At 39.4% G+C, this 9709-nt stretch overlaps 2 long non-coding RNA genes across 2 annotated transcripts; both read left to right on the top strand.

Annotated features, from left to right (window-relative positions):
• The first annotated feature begins 420 nt into the window (after positions 1–420).
• On the top strand, positions 421–2741 carry LOC131632829 (uncharacterized). The gene is made up of 3 exons (XR_009293148.1): positions 421–486; positions 587–759; positions 2508–2741. It is a non-coding gene; the product is annotated as an uncharacterized LOC131632829 (long non-coding RNA).
• Positions 2742–7012: 4271 nt separating this feature from the next.
• LOC131632828 (uncharacterized) lies at positions 7013–9333 on the top strand. Its single transcript, XR_009293147.1, has 3 exons — positions 7013–7078; positions 7179–7351; positions 9100–9333. It is a non-coding gene; the product is annotated as an uncharacterized LOC131632828 (long non-coding RNA).
• The last annotated feature ends 376 nt before the right edge of the window (positions 9334–9709 follow it).

Consider the following 9709-nt stretch of genomic DNA (forward strand, 5'->3'; position numbering starts at 1 on the left):
TTTATTGAGTTAAAAAAATTTTCTTCATTTGCTCTTAATCCTCTTCTTTTTTTAAAAAGAAAGTGGTTAGTTTTTGCACTACGATTTTCTTTTCTCTAACGGATGTTTTCCAAGTTTTCAGAAAATGTTATCAATTTCATATGTATGTTATAATTATTAATTTATCAACATACAGCCACGTTAACTGTAATACCCCATATTTTCTAACCATGTATATTTATACACTAAGAAGGATTAAAGAAAGGCTTAGTAGTGATATTAAGGATTTGGTTGGAATTGAACTAAATGGCATCTTGGTAAATACCATTTAGTTGGAGGGCAAATTGGTCCAAGGAAAAGGTATATCATTATAAGGGCATGTTTGGGTAATAGTAATGCAAACCAGAATTTATGAGAGAGAGATAATTAGAGGCATGGAAGAAGAAGAAGAAGAACTTATGTTCAACTTTCCATTTTCGCACCTATGGGACAGCCTTCACCAAAAAGGTAATATCTCTCAGCTCGTAACTCCGATTGAGCTGATTCTGGTCTCGTTGGAAAGCTTACGAGTTTCTCTACGATTTGCATATATGGTTTGCATTTGTAGGCACTATATTGATGGATATAATCTGGTTTGAAGTTGAGTCATCCATGCTGAAAGTATGAATATAAGGATTTCGGGATTGATGATGATGGGAGCAAAACTTTGATTAAGAAAGGATTGTGGGAGCAGCATTGTTATTATCTTCACCTCTACAACTCAGAATCTTCAAGCTTGAGGTGAGTTCCATTAGTTAGAACCTTGGGTAGAGTTTGGGAATAATGCATGATTTGGGAAATAAGGGTTTAGGTTGTGATAAATCCTTTGCATGTTGATTAAATGCTGAAAATCATGCTCCTATACTGATAAATTGTGCCTGGGGTTGTTTTATATGTTAAGGTTTGGATTGGGATGGATTAGGATGTGTTGGAACTGGTATATTGCAAGAAAAATATGATTTTTGCTTCTGGTTCAGTAAGCAATCGATTGCAGGGGTCAAGCAATCGATTGCACTGTGAAAAATTGACTTTCTACGCTTCTGGTTCAGCAAGCAATCGATTGCACACTGGTGCAAATCGATTGCACCTGACAGAAAATTATTCCTTTATTGTTTTGACCATAACTTGAGTTCTACAACTCGAAACGAAGCCCGGTCGGAAGCGTTGGAAAGGTCTTTTAATGATCTTTATGAATGTGCTTAGATATAATGCTTTTAATTGATTTAAAAGTTATAGCAAATGGACTTTTAGTTACATGATGTTGGATTAACATTAATAGAATTAAGAATGTATGTTTAATTCCCCGAGTGCGATTCCGTTCCATGTCGGGAATCGAAAGCCTCTTTGTTATGAGACTAATGTGTGTCCATGTACGTTCTAAATAATTATATGCTCTGATTATGTTTCATATATTCCATGATCGAAACATATTTAACTCACATGTGACGAGTATGTACAAATGACATGATATTTACACGATGGATTTTGTCTAATATTATGTGCATATAATACAATGTAAATTGTTTTCCCGTCGTTCCGATTGGACGTTCGGATGCTTGATTTTGTGAACTTGATTTGGTTGAATATGCGTGAATCGGAGTATAACCGTACTACTAGGATAGTAAATCCTGTTTACCCACTATGTGGATGCCCATTGGTAGCCCGTGTGGCGTTTGTGATATGTATTATATACCATGGATGATTTGGCTTTTATGCCTGTTGTATATACGTGTCTATATCCGTATATTTTGCGTTACCTGAGCTACTATTGCGGTGGAAGCAAGTGAGGGTCTTTAATGGCGTTTCCCACTTGGTAACTCACCTGCGTGATTAGTATGGTAAGTGGGTGATGCCACATAGGCAATCACTGAATTACTTGCCTCTAGTAACGTCAATTAGACAATGTTACTAGGCTTTCGCCCGGTGGGCTTGTACGTCGAAAAGGACATATTGCACCTGTTTACTCACCTGCGTACAGAGGATGAATACCATTGCAGTGGAAGCAAGACCGGGGTCTTTAATGGCGTTTCCCACTTGGTAACTCAATGGCGTGCTTGGTGATGAGGTTGTAAATGCCAAGTAGGCAATGGTACAACTTAACTCATCTCGGGTGGAATTCCATATAGGAATGACCCGAATTCATCGTGCGGTGTGCTTGTGCAAGTCTTTCGACATATATGTACTTGGATACTCACCGAGGGTACGTGGCAGAGGTAGCCTAGTCAGATGGGTATAACTCCTTGATTCCTCACATAAGGATGTGAGTTTGCATATTGTGAATTGTTGTTTTATTGAACGCCTCCTTGGATAGTTAAGGGACTTCCAATGGTGGTGTATCCTTGTTTGTACTTGTACCTGACCGTGAGGAATCTTGGATTCTCGGTGAATCTATTTGTTTGCATGCACCTTGTAGAACCGAGCGAACCCGTAAGATAGGGGAACTCACTGAGATTTAGTAATCTCACCCCATTCCAATTATTATTTTTCAGGAACAGGTTAGAAGTAGATGGATTGCTTGATGGACTGCCTTGAAGACCGTGGACAAGTAATTGGCAGGAAGACCTAGTCAGACGTTATTTTTCCGCTGTGCATTGTTGAAGGCAAGCCAATCATATACGTTTTTAGTTGGATATTTGAATTGTATATGATTTTAATTTCTTTTCATTATCGCTTATGTATGTTTCTTGTACCATTTATAGCATCACCGCATATTATTCTAGACATATATGTACGGGGTGTTACAGTTGGTATCAGAGCAGGTCGATTCTTGTCCCTGCCATGAGACATCACTAGCAATTCTCTTCTCCCTCACATGTGTGTGTTGCTCTCTCGATTCTTACTATCATAGTATCCACTCATTGAGCCTGGCCATCTCAATGACTGTATATGCGATAGATGAGATCATGGTGGAGCCACCACGAGGACGCGTAAGATCCAAAGCGACTTGAGCTGAAGTAGTTGATGACCTTGTCGTGGTAGATATCTAAGTCGTCGGGAGTTTCTGAGATCTGATGGGGCGAAGTGAGATCTCATCAGGATCCAGATATTATTGGAGTAAATTTCGTGAAGAACTTGAGTAGGATTATAATAAGGAATTCTGAGATGGAATGAAGTTTGAGGCTATTAGAAACTTGTTGTCCGATCGTGATGCTAGTGGCAGATATGTTTTGAGAACCTGTCAGATGTAATACTTTTGGGAATTTTAGCGAAGTAGTCTAAATCTCCTGGTAACTGTGATGTGGGCAGTACTTGGATGAACGCGATGTTTCACTCCAAGTCATTTTGGTAAGCCGTAAGTTGTGTGTGAATTACCCAATACAGAATCGTTGGAAGAGTAAAGATGTCAGTCTCTAATTGGGAAAAAGTTGGATACCCGATTAGGGGGAGAGCTACTATACTCCCGTTTTTGCTAAACTGTGAATGAGTCCTAGAACTACGTTAGGCGACAGTTGAAGCAAGTGGAACCGAGATGTGTTGTAACTAAGGTTCGTACTAGTTATGATTCGTCTAACCCCGAGAGATACCACAAAACTGCGCTTGGTATTGGGTATTTAGATGAATGGAAACTAGTGTCATTCCGAAGCATTCGTATGATGATTAAAATCGTATTGACTATTTGAACCTTGGTATTCCTATGCGAAGAGCTATTCATAGAATTTCTTATGCATGCACTGTGCAAGTGGGTACGCGCATGACATAACAATTCGAACCGAAATCTTATCCATTATGATCTAGCTTATTGTTCCTAGTAAGTGAACCCTGAGCGCGAAGCACTCCTAGGTTTTAGCTTTCTAAGGAGTGTGGTTGGAAGGCTTTGAATAGCGATGACCTTAATAGATTCCTGTCCAAACATTGTAGACCGTGACTATAGGATATGAGTGAAGATCGTTATATTTTGTAGAGTAGGTTGCGTGACTACATGGCTTCGGAGTGGGACCATCATGATTAGTACTACCAGACAGGTATAACGCCACATTATTGCTATCGTACACGAGATCTGACAGATGTAGGACAATGTTGTCCCAGAGCTTAAGGCAAGTTTCTGATTGGTATTCGTAAGACGCGAACTCGAATTCTCTTAAGGTAGGCGTTACGAGTACCCATGTGTCGTACTAGGTAGTAGTTAACTATCAGGCAATAGTAGGACATACCAAGTTGTAGTACTATGCTTATGGGGGTGCTAAGTGGTCGTAACCGCGTGGATGATGTCAGATGATCCCTTGTAGATGTTTCTTGTTTCGTAAAGTGACAAGTGGCGAGGGTGCATGAATTCCAATGGTGGGACTTATGTGAAGTTGTTATCTCTTGGCCGACGTATTGTTTGGATAGCATCTACCATTGGTGAGCAGTGTCGGAATGGATAGAGTGTATTCTGAGTTAGCCAATATGTGATGAGTCTAGGAGAGTACCTGTAGACTCTCAGAGGCAACCATTGTCAGTATCAATAAGCAGAAGCGTGGAGTATGATTTATTGTATCATGGTCAAACTCAAGACATTAGAAACGTTGCATTTGGGAGCGCGATTGAGATAGTTTGTTGGAGAGCAGCTTGAGAAACAGTGAAGCACGACTATGAGGAAGTGTTGATCTGAAACTCGAGGTAGGATCCCGATTTGGCACTCGTGAGACACGAACCTGAAACTCTCATAAGGTTGGTGAGATAAGGATTCATATGTTGCGCTCGATGGTTCAGGATCATGCGAGCGTGTAACCATGAGATGGATTAGATTCTAAATCTACGCCTATGAGGAGACCTTGGGTAGTCTTGGTCACGTGAGAATTTTAGGTTCCGGCATCGTGGATGTTTTAAATCTGTCAGATTGGTAAACCTTTGTGCGTGAGTGTCCGAGATATGAGATATGTGTGAATAGAGTATCCTGGACAACACAATGTGTGGTTATTATATAACCTTGGTGAACAATGTTGGAGTGGATAAAGCGTATTTTTTTATTATCTCAATGTGGGATGTACCTAGAGGAGTATTAGTAGGTCCTCAGTAACGTAGAAATGCCGAACTTGGAAAAGTAGAGGCACATTAGTTTTGGGAGTGTCGTGGAATTTCGAAGGGAGATGTCCAAGGCACAGAGTATGATCTCTTGTTTTGTAACTACACCTTAGCAGTTAGAAATGTTGCATTAGGGAACAAAACCGAAGAAGTCATCTTTGTGTCAGATTCAGAGGAGAAAGGCATTGGAGGACTACGTGATTAAAGTACGACTAAGAAAGGATTATTACATTAGTCAAGTCGCGTGGGTTATTATAAGTATTGTCACACCAACGGTATGAGGTCGTATGGTTGGGGAGAGTCATCATGGAAGCTGTAAGATGTGGAAGTCGGTAAGATAAGGCAAACTCGTAATTAGAGAAAGTATTTAGCTTTAGGAGCTCTTGAACCAAAACATGTGAACCAAGTTGTTTTCAAGTGGACTTAATCCAAAATGATGGAAAAGTTAGTGACTTGATTTTGGGGATTACTCAAGCTCGGAGAGTAGTGTGCGATGAGTGTGTTTAAGGTTCTGGCACGTGTTGTATTTGAACGAATACCGAGAAGGAATTGTTGCTAATAAAGGACTAAGTGTGGTGTGGTAATGAAACTAAGTGGACTATGGACGAAGTGTGATTCTAAGGATTCCAAGAAGTGGGTGGCTGGTTGAGATCAGAGTAGCGCAACGGATAGGCAGAACCAGATAAGTATGTAATGGATATAGACGGACTACTTGTAAGAATTTGTGTTGGAATAGAGATATCTTCCTAAGAGAACTCTCTGGAGAAATGTTTCGTTTGTTTCTATCTTTCAGTGATCCACCATAATCTTGAGAGGTAATATTGATGGACTGGCTTAGAGGAGGCTTCATGATTATCGGATGTCCCCTGGTCGACGATCGAGCTTATGAGCATATTGACGACTGGAATAATGAAGTAAGGTAAATGATGTTGCTTGACAAAGACTCATCGAGGATATGTCTTGTGCACTTATGAGCGTGCGTGAAAACTTGGGCGATGGTTGTAGGACCACTGTTAGGGTTCAACCGTTGTGAGTGGAACTTTATGGGAAGTTGTCGGATATCAAGGCTGTAGATGCGGGATTCTACTCCCTTGTGGATTGTAGTGGCAGTAATTTGGTTTAAGGCTGAATCAAGGATCGAAGTAAAAGTTTTGTCGTACCGAGACGGTAGACTTAGAGCAAGTCAATTTGAGCATTTAGGAAGTTAGGGGTCAAGACCAAGGGATATAGCGAGCCGATATGCAACATGATAAGTATCCATTTGGGAGTGAACCTGGAGTATCATCATTGAAGGAAGTCGTGGTAAGATTTCTTGGAATGGCAGTGTTTCCAGAAACCAAGGACAAAAGTGGAGGGTCTAGGGCTTATGTTGAGTAAGGATAAGTTTGGTAGACATGAGGAACGAGAAATATCCAACAAGGTATGGATTGCCATCAGTTTCGAAGCTACATAGACTTAGTGCGGAACAATAAAGATTGGAAACCTCGGAAGGATCATTCTGAAGTATGTTGATGCGGAGTATCAGAAGAGATATGTTGTATGTGGACTACGGTCCCAGTCAAGAGTGTTTGGACACAAGTGTATAGATGAGTTGTGTTTCTTGGGTGGAACAACTTTCAATGGAAGTCGCGAGGTTTATCCAAGGGAGGAATATGTAAGGAACGTTCATCCCCTCGTTGAAAGAAGATGTGAAAAGCTTGTTATCATGGTGATTGGAGGGAATTCGAGGGCGAATTCTATTTAAGGGGGGGAGAATGTAATACCCCATATTTTCTAACCATGTATATTTATACACTAAGAAGGATTAAAGAAAGGCTTAGTAGTGATATTAAGGATTTGGTTGGAATTGAACTAAATGGCATCTTGGTAAATACCATTTAGTTGGAGGGCAAATTGGTCCAAGGAAAAGGTATATCATTATAAGGGCATGTTTGGGTAATAGTAATGCAAACCAGAATTTATGAGAGAGAGATAATTAGAGGCATGGAAGAAGAAGAAGAAGAACTTATGTTCAACTTTCCATTTTCGCACCTATGGGACAGCCTTCACCAAAAAGGTAATATCTCTCAGCTCGTAACTCCGATTGAGCTGATTCTGGTCTCGTTGGAAAGCTTACGAGTTTCTCTACGATTTGCATATATGGTTTGCATTTGTAGGCACTATATTGATGGATATAATCTGGTTTGAAGTTGAGTCATCCATGCTGAAAGTATGAATATAAGGATTTCGGGATTGATGATGATGGGAGCAAAACTTTGATTAAGAAAGGATTGTGGGAGCAGCATTGTTATTATCTTCACCTCTACAACTCAGAATCTTCAAGCTTGAGGTGAGTTCCATTAGTTAGAACCTTGGGTAGAGTTTGGGAATAATGCATGATTTGGGAAATAAGGGTTTAGGTTGTGATAAATCCTTTGCATGTTGATTAAATGCTGAAAATCATGCTCCTATACTGATAAATTGTGCCTGGGGTTGTTTTATATGTTAAGGTTTGGATTGGGATGGATTAGGATGTGTTGGAACTGGTATATTGCAAGAAAAATATGATTTTTGCTTCTGGTTCAGTAAGCAATCGATTGCAGGGGTCAAGCAATCGATTGCACTGTGAAAAATTGACTTTCTACGCTTCTGGTTCAGCAAGCAATCGATTGCACACTGGTGCAAATCGATTGCACCTGACAGAAAATTATTCCTTTATTGTTTTGACCATAACTTGAGTTCTACAACTCGAAACGAAGCCCGGTCGGAAGCGTTGGAAAGGTCTTTTAATGATCTTTATGAATGTGCTTAGATATAATGCTTTTAATTGATTTAAAAGTTATAGCAAATGGACTTTTAGTTACATGATGTTGGATTAACATTAATAGAATTAAGAATGTATGTTTAATTCCCCGAGTGCGATTCCGTTCCATGTCGGGAATCGAAAGCCTCTTTGTTATGAGACTAATGTGTGTCCATGTACGTTCTAAATAATTATATGCTCTGATTATGTTTCATATATTCCATGATCGAAACATATTTAACTCACATGTGACGAGTATGTACAAATGACATGATATTTACACGATGGATTTTGTCTAATATTATGTGCATATAATACAATGTAAATTGTTTTCCCGTCGTTCCGATTGGACGTTCGGATGCTTGATTTTGTGAACTTGATTTGGTTGAATATGCGTGAATCGGAGTATAACCGTACTACTAGGATAGTAAATCCTGTTTACCCACTATGTGGATGCCCATTGGTAGCCCGTGTGGCGTTTGTGATATGTATTATATACCATGGATGATTTGGCTTTTATGCCTGTTGTATATACGTGTCTATATCCGTATATTTTGCGTTACCTGAGCTACTATTGCGGTGGAAGCAAGTGAGGGTCTTTAATGGCGTTTCCCACTTGGTAACTCACCTGCGTGATTAGTATGGTAAGTGGGTGATGCCACATAGGCAATCACTGAATTACTTGCCTCTAGTAACGTCAATTAGACAATGTTACTAGGCTTTCGCCCGGTGGGCTTGTACGTCGAAAAGGACATATTGCACCTGTTTACTCACCTGCGTACAGAGGATGAATACCATTGCAGTGGAAGCAAGACCGGGGTCTTTAATGGCGTTTCCCACTTGGTAACTCAATGGCGTGCTTGGTGATGAGGTTGTAAATGCCAAGTAGGCAATGGTACAACTTAACTCATCTCGGGTGGAATTCCATATAGGAATGACCCGAATTCATCGTGCGGTGTGCTTGTGCAAGTCTTTCGACATATATGTACTTGGATACTCACCGAGGGTACGTGGCAGAGGTAGCCTAGTCAGATGGGTATAACTCCTTGATTCCTCACATAAGGATGTGAGTTTGCATATTGTGAATTGTTGTTTTATTGAACGCCTCCTTGGATAGTTAAGGGACTTCCAATGGTGGTGTATCCTTGTTTGTACTTGTACCTGACCGTGAGGAATCTTGGATTCTCGGTGAATCTATTTGTTTGCATGCACCTTGTAGAACCGAGCGAACCCGTAAGATAGGGGAACTCACTGAGATTTAGTAATCTCACCCCATTCCAATTATTATTTTTCAGGAACAGGTTAGAAGTAGATGGATTGCTTGATGGACTGCCTTGAAGACCGTGGACAAGTAATTGGCAGGAAGACCTAGTCAGACGTTATTTTTCCGCTGTGCATTGTTGAAGGCAAGCCAATCATATACGTTTTTAGTTGGATATTTGAATTGTATATGATTTTAATTTCTTTTCATTATCGCTTATGTATGTTTCTTGTACCATTTATAGCATCACCGCATATTATTCTAGACATATATGTACGGGGTGTTACATTAACACGTGTATCTTAATATATAAATCCATAAACATGAAGAGGGGTGTGTGGGACTTCATAATATTTTATTATTTGACAAACTAATTATTTTAAATATTATGATAACTATTTCTTCTTTAAGTATATCTAGAAATTTATGAAAAATAAAATAAATATTTTTTAGGTTGTAGAACACATTAAATTTATTATTGTATTTAATCTTTGAATATTGTCTTATCTCGAAGTTCCATTAGAAAATATTCCTAAGATAAGAAATATTAAATATATTTCCTATTATTAGTTCAAAAGTAGCGCTAAAATGAGAAACAATAGCGAGTTTAATGCGTGGTTTTATTTTAGAGTGAGATCAAAAGT

Source organism: Vicia villosa, unplaced genomic scaffold, assembly GCF_029867415.1.
Source record: "Vicia villosa cultivar HV-30 ecotype Madison, WI unplaced genomic scaffold, Vvil1.0 ctg.001024F_1_1, whole genome shotgun sequence".
Taxonomy (NCBI): domain Eukaryota; kingdom Viridiplantae; phylum Streptophyta; class Magnoliopsida; order Fabales; family Fabaceae; genus Vicia; species Vicia villosa.